Source organism: Megascapheus bottae, chromosome 23 (assembly GCF_031878675.1).
Source record: "Megascapheus bottae isolate mThoBot1 chromosome 23, mThoBot2.hap1, whole genome shotgun sequence".
NCBI classification, from domain to species: Eukaryota; Metazoa; Chordata; class Mammalia; order Rodentia; family Geomyidae; genus Megascapheus; species Megascapheus bottae.
Genome location: NC_143531.1, coordinates 4,159,614 through 4,180,043, shown reverse-complemented (window position 1 = coordinate 4,180,043; position 20,430 = coordinate 4,159,614). Strand labels below are relative to the sequence as shown.

General features: G+C 38.3%; 1 long non-coding RNA gene across 1 annotated transcript; it reads left to right on the top strand.

Moving 5' to 3' along the window:
- The first annotated feature begins 13,655 nt into the window (after positions 1-13,655).
- LOC150047231 (uncharacterized) lies at positions 13,656-18,591 on the top strand. Its single transcript, XR_016539381.1, has 3 exons — positions 13,656-13,898; positions 15,170-15,487; positions 18,501-18,591. It is a non-coding gene; the product is annotated as an uncharacterized LOC150047231 (long non-coding RNA).
- The last annotated feature ends 1,839 nt before the right edge of the window (positions 18,592-20,430 follow it).

Sequence of the window (20,430 nt, the reverse complement as noted above, 5' to 3'; positions counted from 1 at the left end):
TTGTGTTGTTGTGGGGCTTGAACTCAGTTCCTGGGCACAGGCTCTGAACTCTTTTCCTCAAAGCTAGTGCTTTATCATACTGAGCCAGAGCTCCATGTCTGGTTTTCTGGTAGTCAATTGGAGATAAGGGTCTTATAGACTTTCCTGCTCAGGCTGGCTTTGTACCTCGATCCTCAGATCTTAGCCTCCTGAATTGCTAGGAAAAATTCAGACATGAGCCAACTGCCCCTGCTTCTGTAGTTAAAACATAATTTTATATATAAGGAAATGGAAGCTTCAGAACTAACCCATCCCCAGGCTCCATCTTTTACCCTTCTATAAGAATCAATCTCACTGTAAATGACCAGAGGGAAAACCCCATTCTTCTATTCTTTCTAACAATGAGTTAAAGAAAAATCTGCAAAAATCTTGATACATAAGGCCATATAATGTGAAGCTAATTGAAAGGACCTCCAGGATATTGAAACAAAAGCCATATAATGAATGATTGTTGTCCTTAATGTACTATGTTGTCTCTCATCTCCTTTCTATCCCTTGGTTATCTCATATTGGTATAGTATCTCACTTTGTTATCTGATATATTGAGTTTATTTGTATTTGGATATTTGAAATTTGATAGGGAAGGGGGGGAAACCAAGACGGGTGGGGAGTGTGGGGGGGGGAGGGAAATGGGTACCAAGACATGTGAAAGGGTATCAATGTATGTGAATTAATGCACCTGCTATCTGGCAAATATCATGTAACCCTTTTACTAATTACAATAAAAAAATAAATAATAAAAAAATAAAATAAAAAATAAAAATCTGCAAAACCTAGATTTACAATTCCCTGTCAACAGAAAGAATTGGAACATTTTTTTTTGAAAATTAGTGTTTGCTTTCCTGACTCTAGTAATGATACAGGAAAATAAAAAGAAGAGGGATAGTAAACGTGAGATTACTGCTTGGTTTTATATGGGACAGTCTTTTATAATAGAATCCAAGATTCATGATGAGCAATGTGGTAAAACCAAGAAATGATTACATTTTTGTTTTGCTAACTGGGAGGAATAGGATAAGAACAATGTTTATGAAACCACAGAACCACACGAAAATTCATTGAAAATGCTAATTTTTTCTTATAGGATGTTGATATATGGATCATTGAGATAAGACAGCAAAGCTCAACATGCCTGTTGCACTTACAGATTTCCAAAATGTGATTAGAACAGCACAGAAATATGAAAATACTTGAGTATCATAAAGCAGATATTCTGCTCAATGGCCAAATGTTTCTTGATCATAGTGTGTATGTTATTTGTTAAATTTTTAAGCAAGCTTGTTTTGTCAAACTATTTATCCTAAAAGAGTGATATATATATATATATATATATATATTCTTATTTACCTTTTTTTTCATTTTCTTTTTCTTACTGTTATCAGGGATCAAACTCAAGGCCTTAGATTGCTCAGCTTTTTGGTTCACAGCTGGTGTTCTACCTCTTGAGCCACACTTCCAGTCAAATAATCTTTTTCAAACAGTCTTACTATAAAAGCAGTGCATACTGTACAATATTGACATCATCCAGTAATTGGTTCAAAGTTCAAAGTCACAAGGCCAGTAGTGTGCACGTAATGTATAATCCCAAAAGAAGGCTGAGGCAGGAAAGGCCAGGCCACAATTGGCCACACAGAGTGATCCTATCTGAACAAACTAGCTCAGGCTCTCATCCTATCCAGGCCTGCTAAACTAAAATCCATATTTTATAATTATTATGGGTTTTTTTTCATTGTGATCTAAGATATCTAAAATAAAACTAGACATATAATCACAGTCACAGTGTTGTGCAAACATTGTGAAATGGTGGCTGAGCCTAAGTAAAATTTTGCAGCTGTCCTGGCTGCTCTTGCTGGGCAGACCTCAGTCCAATACCCGGGACTGGGAGTTTCCTGTCACCCTGTCCCCTGACTTGAGTTTATTTAAGCCTGGACCAGCTTAGGCACCATGATGCCCCATGCCATGTGTCTCATGGTCCCATCCTGTGTTCTGTCTCCAGGCTGCTTTCTGTTCACCATGGTGTCCCAGTTCAGTTCCCTCAGAGCAGAACTGGCTTTCTGGTATTGTGTCTTTTGTTTCTGTCATCTCTCCTCTGTTTCCTGACTGTATTGAGTGTATGTTCTGGCTGCTGGATTTTGAGAGGTAGTCTACCATGCAGTCAATGGCCTTTTAATAAAGACTCCAAGATTTGAACCTTCAAAATGTGTATTTTTGACTTACAACAATTGCTTATCAAAAGTTTACATCCTCCTGAACACAAAATCTGCTTGTGAAGCTATGACTTTCTGCTCCCTGCCTCCTTCCATTCCTGGGAAAACGCTGTCCTTTTTGTCTCTCTCTCTCTCTCTCTTTATTTGACTGCTCATATAATAGGAATTATAAAATACTTTTTTTCCTTTGCATCTTCCAGATTTCAGTTTGTATTTGAATCTTTATGATGTGGTAGTATGTGTAAGGATTTCCTTCCTTGTTGAGGGCTTTATAATACTTTGCTATACATAGATAGTTGGCTGTGTGTATTTATTCATTTATAGGTACATTTTGAGTTATTTTCCCTTGAGCTTTGTGAAGATTGGTTTCCTGAACATTAGCATATGAGTCTCATCATCTGCATTTTAGCAAGAGTTCATGTGACTGAAGGTCTCTCCTTTGATCATCACTGTGCATGTTCAGTGATAGACAGGATCCAGGAAGAGAGATTCTCCATTACAAAGCCAGAAGGGCACACGGCATCTGCTTTCATTTCTAGGAGAGGATGACAAAGGTCAGTAAAATGGCCATGTCAGATGAAGATTTTTGATATTAACATTAGTGTTGTACATCCAGACGAATGGTAACCTGGGGGCAAGCAGAGTCTCGGCCACACAAAGGGCCTTGGATTAAGAGGGGTGACAGGGCTTCTTCACTGGCTTCATGTTAAACCCACTTGGGGAAGATTTTAATACCTGCCAGTGCTTCACCTTCATTCTGTCTTCAGCACTGGGCCGATGTGTGAGTGAGTGTGTGCGCACGTGTGTTTACACCCCAAAATCTATATAAGATGTATATACACACTAAAATATATGTACACACAAGCAGCATATTTATATATACATAGTTTATACATATTTATATTTGCACAGCTGGTTCTTGGTATCCTGTTAGGTGAAAGTTTTTCAGATCATTCATTTTTTCTTAAATTACTTGTCAGGAGTATACAAAGGAGGCGTCATTGATTATAAATACAGTACATCTTGATCCATGTAACCCCTTCAACATTCTCATCTGAAACTGTTTTTTAATTTGTTAAGAAAGTAAACTCAACCATGTTAAGTAAGTAAGGCCCAGAGAGACAAAGGGTGAGTGTTTTTTCTTATATGTGGAACCTAGAATTCAATTATTAATTATATTATACATTATGTACTATATAATACATAATATATTATATTACTATAATATAATATATAGTACAACAATATATAACAATATTGTATTGTATTATAGAAATTATATTATAATTAATAATTGTTATTAACATTAATATAATAAGTACTTCAGGGTGTTAGCCAAGTGCGTATACATGTATTAACAAAAATACAGTAGATTCAGGAGAGAAAGTAATTCCTTACAAAAGCTAACTCATACTCCTACAAAATAAACACCAGAAAACAGGTATTCAAAGATAAGGGAGTAGATCAAGAGAAAGTAAGTAGACAAAAGAGTAGAGAAAGAGAGGGAGAGGGAGAATGCAGGCTTAAATTTTAATGCATAGCCTGCAAAATTAAGAAAAATTGAAGGGAGGGATGGGATTGGGAGGGTTGGGAGAGAATGATGAAACAGGTGTCACCTACATCAAGATGCATTATATTTAAAACTGTAACTCCTTTGTGAGACAACTTAAAGATTGTTTTAAAAATTAAAATCAAGATGATTGCGGTGATTCACATTCCAGAGGGCAACAATAACAACACCAAAGAAGGAAACAAAAACTCAAATAAAACCTGTAACAAAAGGATCCATGTCATTTTTGTGAGTGTTACTCAACAGCCATGTTATATTTGTTATCTCACTTCTGCCTAATTAAAACACTTGAGGTCTGGCTTATTTTGAATTTTTTTTTGTCATGATAGGAACTCAGACTGTGAGCGCTGTCAGTAAGCTGGCATGGCAAGCTAAGTCAGGACCAATGGCAAGATTTTCAGCTCAGTGTTTTTTCCTTACAGCTGAAGTCCAGCCAGTACCAGGTTTCTGCATTTGATGATATTTCTGAGGCTCTGTTTCTTTCAGTTCATTGTGTACTATTGTCCATAAGCCATAGTGATCAGTCTGTCTGTATATCTCTGCATCTCTGCATCTATCTCTGTATCTCTGTATCTCTCTGTATCTATCTATCTATCTATCTATCTATCTATCTATCTATCTATCTATCTATCATCTATCTATTTTGATGCAAATCCTGGGGTCTAAACTCAGGGCTTGGGTGCTATCCCTGAGTTTGTTTGCTCAAGCTGGTACTCTACTAGTTGAGGCACAGCTTCACTTTTTTCTCTTTGCTGGATCATTAGAGTTAAGAATCTCATGTCCTTTTCCGGCCTGGGTTAGCTTTAAAGCCGAACCTCAGATCTCAGCCTCCTGGGTTGCTAGGATTACAGGTGTGAGTTACTGGCACTTGGCCCATGTTGTTCTTAGCTTAGCAAACACAGAGTCTCTTTCGCTGTCCTCTGCAAGGATTATGACATCTGATAGTACTTAACTGGGGTTGATAAGGCTTCCTCCACATGGTGAAAAATGACCCACTAGGGATTTTGCCTAGGGAAACAAAATACATATTGGCAGAACTTTAACATTTGGAAAAGAATAGCTTCAGTTCCTTCCACCTGCCATGTTGATTTTCTTCACACTTAACCAAAATCATAAAGCAAACCCAGTCCAGAACAGATGAAATATGGAAACCAATGTGAAGAGAAATGGGTCAAAAGAGCACAGGGACTAAGAAGTACATTGCTAGGGCCTTATTGCTGGGATCTGGGGTGTCATGAAGGGGTCTCCCTTGCAGAATCCAGAGGTCTCCCTCAAAGATTTAAGGCTCCCTATCAACATTCAGAACATTAGCTTACAGAGGCAGAGTGAAACCATGAAATACACCGAGGCTGGCTGTTTACATCCGTCTGTGTTTCATAACGTGGAATTAAGAGCAGATTTGTGGGCAGAGCCCTGTTGTACTTTTGTTTCTTTAAGATAATATGCTTTTTTTCATATTGTACATTCTCATTCTTCCTGTAAAAATAATTCTTAGAAGAATATTATATCTTCAAAGAAAATGATAAAGGCCACAGAAAGAATTTGAGGTTTGGACTCTAAATAATAAGAGAACTGACATGAGTGTAAGTATTGGCTGTCTCCTTCATTGTTATTTAGTATTTAATTATTTCAGGAATGCATCTCTTTGAATAAACATGTATAAATGTGTCTTCATGCCCAGAATCTTTTTTTAACTCAAAGAAACTCCTAGCCCACAAGATTGAGTTTTCAATTACATTTCGCATGCAAATTGTGTTGGTATACAGTTTTGTTGGTATACAACCAAGTCAATGGTATGTATCAACTGAAAGCAAGCAAGGTGGGTAATGTTTATTGTAGCTGGATAGCATGTTAGGTTAGGCTGCATTTTAGTAAATACTTGAAACACGATGATGTGGAAATGCATGCTATGGTTTTCTTTGCAAACTTCTTCTTATACTTAATTTGAGTTTCTCTAACATTTGTAACATCTGTAGCCGGCAATAATGCTCAGGCTCTCTACTTATCCTCATGCTCTACTCAAACCTCAAGATTGTACACATGCCGGTAAATCACAGATCCTTTGATTTGCTCTGTGCAGAACTGATAAGAAGAGGAATCATTTATGTGGAAGAAACATACATTATCATTATCAAGATTTCTGGATAGCCTGGTATCTGTGGCTCATATCTGCAGTCACCTACTCGGGAGGATGAAATCTAACAATCAAGGTTCTAAGCCAGCCTGGGCTAGAAAGCCCATGAAATACTTATCTCCAATTAACCACCAAAAAGCTGGAACTAGAGCTGTGGCTCAAGTGGTAGAGTGCTAGCTAGCCTTGAGCAAAACAGCTTAGAAACAGCACCCAGGCCCTGATTTCAAGCCCCATGACTGGCACATAAACACCCACCCCCCCACCCCCCCCACACACAAACACTGCCAGTAAGTAAAGCAGTGAGTATGGAGTATGAAGTGGCAGATGATGGATAGACACAAAACCACACTGACAGGTAACAGGGCTCTCTCTAGTTAAATATAAGACAATGCAGTCTCAAAATAAAAATTGCTTAATGAGTATATTAGTTAATATATGAGTTCAGAGCTGTATAGATATAAAGAAATGAAAAAGAGAAAAGGAAATCTCCAATAGTAATGTTTCACTAGATAATTGTACAAAGAAATGACATTTAAGATGTCATTAAAGTGATGGTTGACAGAGGAACCAGCAACCATGTGTGCTTAGAGGCTGGCTGAGGAAAGCCTGATTTAATATAAGTATTTCTGCACGAAGCAACAGTAAAACAAGCACAAGAAATAATGACATGGTGGGAAAGCCTGTTATACACAAAGTTGACCAGATGACCAGGAACATCAGAGGTCACATCTCCAAAAGTGGGACACATCTTGACAGGATGCCACTAGGAGAAAACAACGCCTTCTGTAGAATGCCAATACATGACAAAGTTCAGCTGGCCACAGTGGAGCTATGTGTGACTTTTCAGGGGGGAAAACCCTTAGAAAAAAATTGAGAAATCTTGTACCACATAATACTGAATACACTCACTTTCCTGTAGTCTTTCTTTAGATCCTGGGACAAGATGACAAAAATGCCATTTATTTCGTAGTTATGGTGAGCTAAGATACATTTTTGGATTGTCTGACAGTGTTAGATCTACTTTGTTTTGTTTGTTTTTTAATTGGTAAGATTATATGGTGATAATACCAGCAGGGCAGACTTCTTGGGGAATATAAAATTATTCTGGATTTGAATTCTAGCTGAAGTTTTTTTTTTATGTCATTATTGTTGGGAAAAATCAAATAACCTCTTGTCAGCCTCACCTCCCTTATCTGAGGACTACAGATAGCTGAATCTTTAGGGAAAGCAATGAGGTAAGTCATGCAATGCTCTGAGTATGTTGTGTTGCACTGAAAACTCGCCCAGTATATTTCGCTGTCATCATTATGATTTTTCTCTCCCCTTTAATTCTCAAGACATTTATCTCTTTCTCTCCCTTTTGACTACTTTCAAGCAGAGGGGAACTTTTATTTGCCTCTTTATCCACACAGCATGTTACATAAGGTTTGGCACATAGTAGGGACTCATTCATCTTACTGGAGTGGATCAACTGATCAGGGATTGATTTGTTTCCCTGGGGGAATCTCTGGCCAACACACTCACACAAAGTATGGATACAAAATTATAGTGGACATTGTTTGCATTTGGTCTTAAATCTCATTCCCTTTGGGATCCTAGGGGAAATCATGAAAGAACAAGGTTTTCTATATACTGTCCACTGCCAAAAGATGTCACCAGGGCAGCCCTTTCTGAGAAAGTTTGGCACTTCTGCCTCTGCACTTCTGTGGCTGGAAACCATCAGTGGAAATTAGTCTGTGAAGCAATTCTCCGATGCGCTTTGTGGAAAGACATAAGTTTTAGTTTAGAGGAAATATTGGGATGGAACAAAGGGGAAAATGTGCCGGATTGGATACTTTCTTCATCACCTGAATCTTGTCCCCGATGACAAACTATTTCCGTGTGAAAGGAGAAGCCAGAAACTAAAGATGAGTTCAGTTGGATTTTATTTAAATTTCAAAAGTAAGAATACATGAATGGGATAGTAAAGCTATTGAATACATTCTACACTCTGTTGCCACACTGGTCTTAAATAGGTGAGCTAGCAAAGTTACCTTGAACAATTTGAACCGAACAGCAAATTCTTACTCTCTTTATGGTGAATGGCTATTATCAAGAATAACCTTGCTGGGTACAGGAGATTCACAGCTGTAATCTTAGCTGCTCAGGAGGCTGAGATCTGAGGATCATAGTTCGAGGCCAATCCAGGCAGAAAAGCTTATGAGATTTTTATCTCCAAGTAACTACCACAAAGGCAGAAGTGGAGTTGTTGTTCAAGTGGTACAGTACTAGCCTTCAGCAAAAGAGCTCAGGGACAGTGCCCAAGCTCCATGTTCAAACCCCATGACTGACAAAAAGAAAATCTTAAATTAAGTAATAACCAGTGAAATAATGTGACATTATCTGGAAATATTTAAGACATCAAGTACAATATTAAAAAATATTTAAGTCTGAATAGTAGAACTACTTTGCATAAAAATACTGTATAATAGCCTAGGATTTCTTTGTGTTTCCATTGTTTTATATCTTTGTGTAGAAGCAATTTTGAATAAAATAAACACAGAAGGATTTTCCTTTACGCTCTCAATTTCAGATAAGCCAACTGACCTCCCACTGGTTAAAAGCAAATTACAAATGTTGACTCACTGTGCAAGCAGTAGCAACTCCCTTATAGTGCTGAAAGCTTTCTGCTGTCTTGCAGGCTAGCTTGAGTTTGTAAATGAGGATAGAGAAGCTAAAAGAAAAAAAAAGTCAAGATTTCGATTAAGCTAAAAAATTATGCTGGAGAATATATACCTTCAAAGTCTGTCTAGATTAAACTACTTGTGTACCCATTAGACTTAATCACATATTTATTCTCAATTTTATGGGGTGGATGGAGAAACTGGATAAAAGCTGCGTTTTAATTTTTCTAAGTGATTTGTCTTCAAATTGAAAAATCACTTTCGTCAATTAATATAAGCAGAGAGTGTAGACATCTCTAGATACCTGCAATGCCCTCTCAGCATCCATGTAAGCAGTCCCCTAGATGATTTAATGAAGAGGGAGGAATCATTGGCTATCAGTTCAGAGACCCAGTTCCTTCTTGGAGTGGGAGGGCTCAGCTTCCCCCTGTAAAAAGCAGGAGTGTGTCTGCATACCTTCACTGGTATGTCATAATATCTACTCCATCAAAACCTTGAGGATCATTTGTCACTCTCCATTTTTAGGGATGCAGATGGTGTTTGATCTTTCACTATTGTATCCCCTATATATATTTTTAATAGTTGCAAGTGGACCTGCTTGAACAAACCATGGTTTTCCTACATCTGAATCCCTATAGCCTGGCACAGCTGAAAGGGGCAGTGGGCAGAAGTCAGTATGACCTGGGTTTAATCTGGCTGTTAATCCTCCACCTGCAGTGGTCATTCATCAAAGACATACAAAGTTTACAGAGCAGAGGGTTTCTAGAGATGTGAGCAGAGGTGATTAGAGGATTCTGAGATTATCAAGAACTAACATCAGAAACACACTATTTCTATAAGGCTAGAATAAAAGAATAGAAGTGGTTCTGGAAGAACCACTGATAGGGCTTGGAAAAGGTCTCTGACAGGATGAATAATTGCAGAGAAGTACATCAGTGTCTATCACTATAACCAGATAGAAAGAATAAAATCACAGAGAAACTCTGTCACCATCTGATTGGTTGGTGCCTTCTATTAATTTACTCCAACCAGAAACCAGAGGCCAAAGGAATCTGGATGGTGAAATTCGCAGAATTCAGATCGCCAGGCACAGGGCATGGCAGAGAAAGATGGAGAAATATCTAGGTGAAAAGAAATTGAATATAACTTAAAGAAAGTACCTCACATCTTAACCAGAAGTTGGTGGCTCACAATTGTAATTTTACTCAGGAGGCTGAGGTTTGTGGTTCAAAGCCAGATGGGACAGGAAAGTCTGTGAGACTTTTTATCTCCAATTAACCAGCGAAAAGCTGATAGTGGAGCTGTGGATCAAAGGATGGAGAACAAGGCTTGAGCAGAAAAGCTCATGGATAGTGCTTAGGCCCTAAGTTCAAGCCTCAGGACCACCACAAGAAAAGAAAAATATCTCACAGCATTTATAAATCCTTGAACCTGAGTTTACAGTAAGACATCCATGCTAGCATCTTCCAATATATATATATTAAGGAAAATTAATATATATATTAAAGTAACCATGCTCTAAACATGATTAACTTATAAATAACAATTCCATTTACTAGTTGTTAAAAGTAGACAAATGCCTATCTGTGAACAACACATGAGATCATGAACGGTGTTGCTCCATGGAAGGTAACACAAGGACAACATCCTGTGCAAGAGTCTTGCCTATTGTTTAAAGCCAGCTTACTGACTTCTAGACAGGCAAATACATTAACTAACAAAGGAAGTGGAAAAATTATCCCAATCAGGCTGGGAGTCACTGACTAATTAAAAGAGGTAATTGCTCAAGTAGGGAGATGAAATAAAGTGACATCCAGGAAATTAGCTAGCTCCTCTGACATGAGCAAAGGGCTTCATCTTGATCTAAGAACATCCATGTCTGGCCATTTCTCTGACTAGTAAGTAATGTCTCAAAAAATACCTTGTCTTGAGCTTCTATTAACTTAAAAAATAAAGCAGTGAGCCAAGGAGCAGGGGCCTACCTTATCTCAGAATTCTGCTTCCAGCTTACAAAACAGGCAAAGGAGTGACTCACACGATGACACAATGTTAATCTTTCTTATCAATAAATTCCAAACACTTTAGAAAAAAAGCGAAAGAGTATGAAAGTGGTATACGTCTAAATTTTTAGTGATCACTGAATTATCAATTTATACAAGTTATTAAACTGGAAAGCCATCTTACAGTACTTTTTAATTAAAAATGTATTCATATAATGTTGTTACTATTAAGGTGTTGCACCGAGGGTTACAATTCTATGTCAGAAAATGACTATAATTCTTCTTGGGCAATGTTTCTTTTTCCTTTGCTTTGTCCATGCCCACAAGTTGCATGGTTCATTTTTCACATGGAATATATTGAATACTATGAATGGAGTTACTATCTTGGCATCCAATTTCAAGCCTGACCTAAGCAGTTTGGGAAAGAGTTGACATCCTGCGCCTTGGTGTAGAGAAGCTTCCCTCCTCCTTTCCTCATGTGGTTGATTGTAGTATACAATCATTTGTTCTCAGCTCACAGATCCAAATTCCAATGTCCACACATCCACCATAGCGGTGAGCCATCACCACACCTAGTGGCCAAAACTGGAATCACATAAATGAGTCTCTCATTAGCAACCCACCGCCCTCTCTGGGAAGCCTATGGGCAAGGCCCTGAACCTTCTTCAAAGGCCTGGTCCCACCTCACTCCCTCTGCCTGAGTGCCTCATTTGTCAACTTCCAGTCTCCTACTGGTTCCTAGAGCCTCACTGGGATGTGTGAATGGTATTTTTACCTGATTCACCATTTTCTTCTTACCTGCACAAATTGTCTCGCCTCTCCCTGCCCCCCTCCCCTTTCTCTCTCTCTCCCCTCCCAACACACATCCCCTGAGGCTGTCTTGGAAAGTAGTTCTTGCCACTTTCAGGAGAAAGATATCAAAAAAAGGAAATCATGTAGGCACCAATAGCTCACATCTGTCATCCTAGCTACTCAGGAGGCTGAGATCTGGAGATCATGGGTCAAATCAGCCATGGCAGGAAAGTCTGTAAGACTCTTACCTCAAAATAACCACCAGAAAGCTAAAGTGGAAGTATGATTCAAGTGCTCGTACACTGAGTCTTGAGCCAAACAATAAAAGAAAACACCTCAGGACTGTGCTAAGGCCCTGAGTTCAAGCCTCAAGATCAGCACAAAACAAAAATAAGTACATAAATGTATATATATATATATAATGGAAATAACAAGGACTATTACTTATTAATGAATATACATGAGTTGAGATCTCTTAGTAAAAGATAAAACTTGTCAAAGTTGAGGGCTTTGATCACTCTTTTTTGGACTGTGATGTACTACTGTTTGTTCTTTTACACATTGTGATGTTATGTGCCCCTACAAATACTTCATAGATTTGAAACAGAAACGTGAGGAAGAAGTGTCTCCTTCCTCAGGAAACAGTCTTGTCAAATAGAAACAGGTAGATCGACCTACTTTGGAATTTTGCTTGGATAGAAAGATTTAAAATTTACTTCCTCTTGTCTCAGGGATTTGTATTCCCAAAATTGAAAACAGTTTAAAATAGGAAAGGTGTGATCTTATTAACACAGTAATACCCTCTAAATTCTCACTCCCTGGTGAAGAAAGAAAAGTGCTAATTAATCAATTGCTCAATTAGAAAAGGCTCTTAAGAGCATATTTGTCCTGGGAAAATGTAAGCAGCTGACAATCTGCTTAAAGAAAAGTGTGTCTTTGAGGAACTAGCTGCAAAGTAAAGTATGAGGGGTAGAACTCTCCAATTAACAATATAACGTGATTAAGAAATGTATCTTTATTTCAAGTACCTAGTTTTGAATATAAATATTCTCCAACTAGACAAAATAATGTGTTGGAAAAATAGAGCGGAGTTTATGTTTATTCTTTTATTTAAGTAATTATTCATTGGTGCCTATGCTTTCACAATTTATGTCATTGGCTATTTTGTACTTAATTTTGTATTTATTTTTTATGCTGCTAGGAGGGTTTAAACTCAGAGGCTGAGTGCTGTCCTTCAGCTTTTTCTGCTCAAGGCTGACACTCAGATCTTGAGTCACATCTTCCCTTCCAGTCTTCCTGCTTGTTAACAGGAGAGAAATATCTCTTGGATTTTTCTGCCAGATGAGTAGAATCAGGATCCTGAGATCTCAGCCTCCTGAGTAACTAGGATTAGAGACAGGAGCCCATGTGGCAGCCAGCTGTCAATAGTTTATTGTTTGGTTTTGGTTTGGTTTGGCTTTCGGATTTAGTCTAGATGTAACTGGGCTTAGACCCAGATGGGTGAGTCTTATCTAAGAAATGCATTATCTCAATGCAATGTGTAGCCTAATAAGAAGGCCCACTTGTATTCTGTGCCGCCCTGGCATGTGGAGTCCTGTGCTGGGAGTGGAGGATATACAGAGCCATTGTGACCACTGAGTCCCAGATGGAGGGCACAGACAGGCATGCTCAGCTCGTCAAAGGAACCTTATAGGTAATGTATAGAAATGTGATTCTTATTATAGGAAACATCAAACTGCTTTCAATGATAGGGTTAGATGGGTCAGCCTTGGTTTTTGGAATAAATCTGAGGTCAGTGTTGTAGAAGAAGAGGCATAAGATGGTGAGTCTGAAGAAAGAGACAACAGAGAGAAACAAACCACAGAGACAGCTTGAAGGAAAAACTCTGTGGAATTGGATTAGAAGATAAAGACCAGCTGTAAGATCCCACAGTGCCCAGAGTCCTTCCAATGGCTTTAATTAGCTACAACTTCCAGGGGCATGAAATTCAAGTTCATTCGGAACCCATAATATATGTTGTTATAATACATTGTTCTCTCTCATGGCTTGATAGCCAACTAACCTCCCATGTGACTAGAGACAGTCGCTCTTTTCCTTGGTTCTCTTCCTTCTTTCAGTACCTACTTTCTCCAACATTTCGCTTTCTTTTTGAATCCTGCCTCTCTTCGTAGTTGTGTTGGTAAGCAGACCCGTTGGTTTTATATGTCTGCATTTCTTTGATTTGATTCATTTTCTCTTCCAGGAGAGCCGACTAGCGATTCTGCCCTGAGAAGCAGGGAACTTTTGAGTACCTCTCTTGATCTGTTTTTTAGGGAGTCTACAAACAGTAAAAGTTAAACTCATCATATGTTCATGTAACTTTTATTAAAGTTATAATATCCTGAAGAAAAGAAAACAAATGCTAACGATATTTTTTGCCCACTAATTTCATTAAATGGATGCTAAAAATGTCACGGAATCAATACAAGTGCCCCCAAATCTCCACAAAATAATGTGTGTAATACTCATGAGTTTGTAATACTCCTTAGGGTTAAAACTAATTAAGCATCTTGACTTAAGGGCTATCTTCTTTTCCCCTTGATCTTAAATCAATGGATGATCTAGGAGGGTAACTTTAATATAATTCAGAGTAAATAAATAAATAAGTACTTGCCACATGACTGATATGGTATTTTCTCCTCACCCCTGCTGCTTCCATTTAAGTAGGAGGAGCTCAATTAGCATAACAGGTCTGGGGGTTCTTCATCTCTTTTGCTGATTATGCCTTCATCACCAGAGCCCAGGCAGTTTCACCTGTTTCCAAATTGATGGGAATTTTGAGCCGAAATTTTATTAAGATTAATGACCTGGTATTGTGTACTTGTAGAATATAAAAGGAATGTAACAAGCCCAGATAAAAACCCAAGCCGACAAACATAGGGAAATAAAACACTAGCTCAGCAGGAAGGCAGTGTACTGGCAATGACCAATTCACACCATGGAATTACTGTGAATGTTTTAGTGACACTCTTGTGTGCTCAGAGGATCTAGTGACAAATTCAGGTACCTGGATGGAAGCCCAGCGCTGTGCTGTTGGGGAAGGACACAAAGCATATTTATTGTCCACACAAAGGACATTGTCCAGTTATGCTTTTTAAGTAGTACTTAGAAGCCTTGACTATTAAAGTAAATACGGCTCTGGGCTTTTAATAAATACTGTTAGAAGAGCAAAAAAGCTAACAAGGCTTTTCAGCTTGCTGTTGTTTATGACCAAGACCCAGATGCACTTGTTCCTTCAGCAACCAACAGTCCCTTGAACTTATAAGCAGAAGAAATGTATTTGCTAACTCTATCTTCTGCTTATTCATCTTCCAACATTTTCACTGGCCCTCTGAACATCTTTTCAAGATGTCTGTCTTCATTTCCTGATCTGAAATGGAACTTGAAAAGTCTTTGCTTTTTAACACCAGTGAAACAAGAACAGCACATCTGCTGGATGACACTTATACTGTGAGGAATACAAATGCTACAGCACTTCTATAAGGAATCCAGGAAATAATATAATACAAAGATGGTGTGGGAAATAATCTGATAAGGATGTAGAGGCCAGATTGAAAAGGTAAACTAAGCAGCAATCTGATGGTCATTTGATCAAGCGGAGGCACGTGAAAGGCTGGATAATTATTAATTGCAGTTTTAAACTGCTAGGACTGAGGGTGTGTGGTTGACCCACTGCAGCTAACAGGTGCTAACATGGCCAATGACAGTGCTGTCTGCTTCCTCAGGCTTTGGTGAACAAGGCTGCTTGGCGCTCTGGTTGGGCCAGAGCCTACATATGGATACTAAGCAATGCCAGCTGTGGATCAGGGAACTGTTGGGAAGTGAACCAGAGAAGATGTTGCAAATACTTGAAAAATATGTTGGTCCAGCTTCCTGCCATCCGACCACTCATATAGCGTGACTGCCTTGAAAACTGGAAACAGACAGCCCAAAGCCAACACTGTCTGTTTATGATATGGTATAATGCAGTGATTCTCACTTGGGCCTATTTTAGAGTCACCTGGGCAGTTAAAACAACATACTAAGTGTCAGATCTCCAGAAGGTATGATTTCACTGGACAGGATGGGCCTGGGCTGACATATTTGGATTCTAGTGTGCAGTGAAGGCTGGTGAGACTTGGATTACTGGTAAACAACAGAGTGTAAAGTTGCACACCCCTGTATGGCTGTGTGAGATGGGGAATCTGTTCACACAGTAGTCATGTGTGCTTGCCAATTACTTTCTACTATATATATACTACTATATATATACTATGTATATACTATATATATTACTATATATACTACTATGTATATACTATTATATATACTACCATATATAGAATGTTTTATACTATATAAATTACATTATATATGTATATGTGCTACTCTATTATCTGCCCTGTAGAAAGTATATATACATATATACTTTATATATAGTATAATACATATAGTATACATACTATATATAGTATATATAATACATAATATGTAATATGTAACATTAGTACTATTATATATAACACGATATACTATATATACCATTAGATATAACATCACTATGTATAGTAATCTATAAATGTATATTATATGTTATATATATGTGTGTGTGTGTATATATAAGAACAATAGCCAAGCTAACCAAGAAGCCATCTAAAGTTTGTGATGTGCAAACTAATACTATTCTGGAAATTCTCTTTAGCTAATAAAATATGCAACATCATTCATTTAAACTTTGGTTCATCCATAAGCTAGGATACCATAAAGATACTTGCACACCCATGTTCTTGCCACAATATTCACAGCAACCAAGTTGTGGAAACAGCCCAGAGGCCCTACAATAGATGAGTGGATCCAAAATTGTGGCATCTGTACAGAACAGAATTTCACACACCATTAGGAAGAATAATATTATGTCATTTACAGGGAAATGGATGGACCAGAGCAAATCATGTTAAGTTAGGTAAACCAAGCTCGGAGAGACAAGCAGTCTTCTCTCATACACAGTTCTAAAATACACTGGGACATAGTAAATTATGCAGATCTCTAGGCAGTCACACACAGTGAGACCAAAGGAGAATATTCTTAGAAGACGAGCACAAAGGTTCAATGCCTATGTGCATCTGATCATATAAAATATTATTCACTGACATTAACTCCAGGAAATGGAAACAAAGGTTTTTTCTTTGTTGCAGTTTTTCTTTTCTTTTTTTCTTCTCTTTTCATTCTGTTTGTTCATTTCTCTGTCTTGGGGAGGGTAAGAGGAGGCACAGAAATGAAAGGACAAAGGGTGAACAAATGCAACAGAGGTCCTCACAGGAGACTATGTTCAAAATCAACTATACTACTTGTGGTTAGGATGGGAGGGAAAAACTGGGAGAGAGTGAAGGAAAGGGGAGCATTATCCAAAAACGAAATGCACCCATCACACGAGTCATGTAACTGTAACCCCTCTCACATCACCTTTATAATAACAATTGCAAAAATGTTTAAACTAAGGTTCATAGTAGTTTTGCTTGTAATTTAAAAAGGCCTCACTATTAATTACAAAAAAAGCAGAAAGTTATGCAAAAGCAGAAAATAGGCAACTTTTAAAATTAATTGAACAACAGTTCTATACCATTATTAATTCCTGCTCTTTTGCTTACATTGTCTTTTTTTTCATCTCTTTACAAAACAATGCTTTGGCAATGCCATTTTCTATTAAGACAATATGAAATAATTCATTTTTCTGCAGCCTAGTTTGTTAAACTTTGTTTTGTTGTGCTGGTACTGGGGCTTGAACCGTTATGCTCAGTCCTATCTATGTAAGTAATAGCTTAAATAGATGTAAGATTCTCGTGGACTTCCCTGCCTGGGCTGGCTTTGAATTGTGATCCTAAGATCTCAGCCTCCTGAGTAGCTGAATTACAGACTTGAGCCATTGGTGCCTGGCTTGTTAAAATTGTTTGCTTAGAAAAGTGTCTTCTACCAGAGCAACTCCCTTTTGTCAATGGCAGGTAATTATTTTGCATTGTGTTCTATAGGGGATTGCCTCTTTCTAAGTTCTTCCCTATAGATTTAATAATTTGGGACATTTCAAGATTTGCAAGTAGTTAAGTCATTTTTAAACATGTTGCATCAATAACTCTTCTATAGAGAGTTCTATACTAATTTGATAAGAGTTTGGTATCATTTTTCGACCACATCAACATTTCAAGTATGAAGTCTTGGGCATAACTACTGTAGATATGATTACTGAGGACAATTTAAGCCAATAGAAGAGCATTTAAAAGCAAGTATCATATTTTCAGTGGGTTGCAGTACACTGCTGGAATAGCAATATACAAACCCGACAAAGTGTGTAGAGACAAAGTAAAAAGCAAAACTGAAGACCACTGTGCTGAGTAAGCCAAGCCAAAGTCCCAAGCACCCAGTGCTGTACAGTTTGTCTCTGTGGAAGCTCCACCTATAATGGTGATAATAAGAACAGTAATGGCAAGGGGATGTAACAAGCTGATAGTATCAGCAAAGAGGCAAGGATACCGAGTGGTAAAGGACAGAAGAATTAATTATACACAGAATAGAGTCAAACGGGGGCTGGGAGCATGGCCTAGTGGTGGATGCTTGTCTAGCATACATGGAGCCCTGGGTTTGATTCCTTAGTACCACATACACAGAAAAGGCCACAAGGCACTGTGGCTCAAGTGGTAGAGAGCTAGCCTTGAGCAAAACGGGGCTCAGGGACAGGCCCAGGCCCTGAGTTCAAGCCCCAGGCAGGACTTGAAACAAAATAGAGCAGAAGGGAAGGAATGAGGGAAAACTATAAATATATATAGGCTATGAGTTTGTGCAACATTTGTTATGTTAATGGTTGTGTGATCCTCAATGATATTAACAAAGCAGACAAATAGATGTGTCTACTCCTTTTCACAGAAACAAGTTGAAACCAAACAAGTGTCACATATTGTCTTTTTCAAATTTATAAGCACACATTTGTACGTATGAATATAATACATCTATAGTCTTGGAAAATAATTGGATCCCAGGAAGGAAAACAAAGAAGGTGATTTTTTTTCTCTTTGTTTTCTTCTGCAGACCCAAATTTAGCAGCATATCTGGATGATGAAGCCACACTTAAAGCCCCAAAATATCAGGAGCAACAATCAAATTAAGCACACAATGGGCAAGAGGGTCCTTATTTGAAATTAAAAAGGTTAAGTGTCCATTTCATCAGTTAAACTTGAGATATGCTGTGTCTAATTCTCATTTGAGACTTCCTGAATTGGCAGGTAGAGGGTTTATTTTCATAATCACTCTGTTTCAAAATAGTTAATATAGTTATTTCCTTTTGTATACACTTTAAAAACACTTCTGGATTAGAGTCTACCAACAAAGTTCCAAACAGAGTGGCAGCATCCTCTTTCTTGTACAATGAGGAAACAGGGACCAGGAAAGGTTTACTTAAAATATAAAGGCATGCAGAGCTCCAGTGACTCATGTCTGTAATCCTAGCTGGGTCAGGAGGCTGAGATCTGAGGATCATAGTGCAAAGCCATATCAGACAAGAAAATCCATGAGACTCTCATCTCCAGGGGACCACCAACAAAAAGCCAGAAAAGGATGGCTCACATTGGGCAGCCCTAGCCCTGGGAAAAAGAAGTTAGGAACATCACCCAGGCCTGAACTTCAAGCCCCAGGACCAACACACACACAGACACGCACGCACGCACGCACGCACATGCACACACACATGCACACACACACAGATAAATTGGAAATCTCTACCTTTACAAGGGTGTGATGCACAGAAATTTGACACTTGTTTAGCACTGCCATTTCTGATGAGATCAAGAATGATGTGGGCTTGGTGATTTTAGCCTGTAGAGACAGCACTAGGTGTTTAATTGTAGGATCTGTTTAAACACACCAATTTGGTGAACTAGTTTTTGCCTGTGAAGAAGCCCAGCAAACCAGCCTGTGGTCCAGGCATGGACATGTGTGAATGTGTGTTGTGTGTTGAAAAAGTAAATTGCCTCTGAGCCACCTCAGAAGATAACCACATGCTTTATTTCAGAAAATTGATGGTAAACAATTTCCATACAGCTTCTTCCCAGAGATTTGGTTATATTGGAAGACACAACCAAAGATTTGGTTTCCTTCATATGGAAAAGTTGAGTAAAGATGGGCCAAGCAAGTCTTGTGAGCTTTTAAAGCTAGTCCTTTTAAAATGAGCATTTCCAGCCAGACAGCAGTGGCTCACATCTGTAATCCTCGCTACTCAGGAAACAGATCTTTGGTTCCATGCTGGAAGCCAGTTGGGGCAGGAAAGTCTGAGACTTTTTTCTCCAATTAACCACCAAAGGAAAGGTTGGAAGTAGAGCTGTAGTTCAAGGGATAGAACACTAGCCTTGAGCACAACAGCTCAGGAACAGTGTCAAGGTCCTGAGTTCAAGCCCTAGGACTTATGCACGCATGCATACACACATGCATAAATGCACATGGGCACACACACATCACAAAATAAAAATAAAATGAACACTTCCATGCCAGTTTGAATTTGATCATTACATGGGCATACATGCCTCTGATTGGTGCTTTCAGAGTGAAGTAAAGTTGTGTTCTTCAGAAACTGGACAGAATACCATAATTTTTTAGCTTGATGTGAAATTAATATAATATATAAAATTACATCTTCTATCGTATTTCATTCTGGTGATATTTAAATCCTGACAACATGAAAAAATCTACTAAATGTTCTTTTTCTCTTATATACTATGGAGAAGATTTAGTGTCTGCAGACAAAGGAGATTAAAGAAATATCACAATCCAAAGAAGAAATTATTCCCTCATGCAATGTCATAAAATGTTTACTGAGCATGTGTTCATGGTAAAGAAAATCAGCAATGGGCCAAGAGTTTGGCCTAGTGGTAGAGTTCTTGCCTAGCATGCATGAAAACCTGGGTTCCATTCCTAGATATCACATATATAGAAAAAGCCGGATATGGTGCTGTGGCTCAAGTGGTAG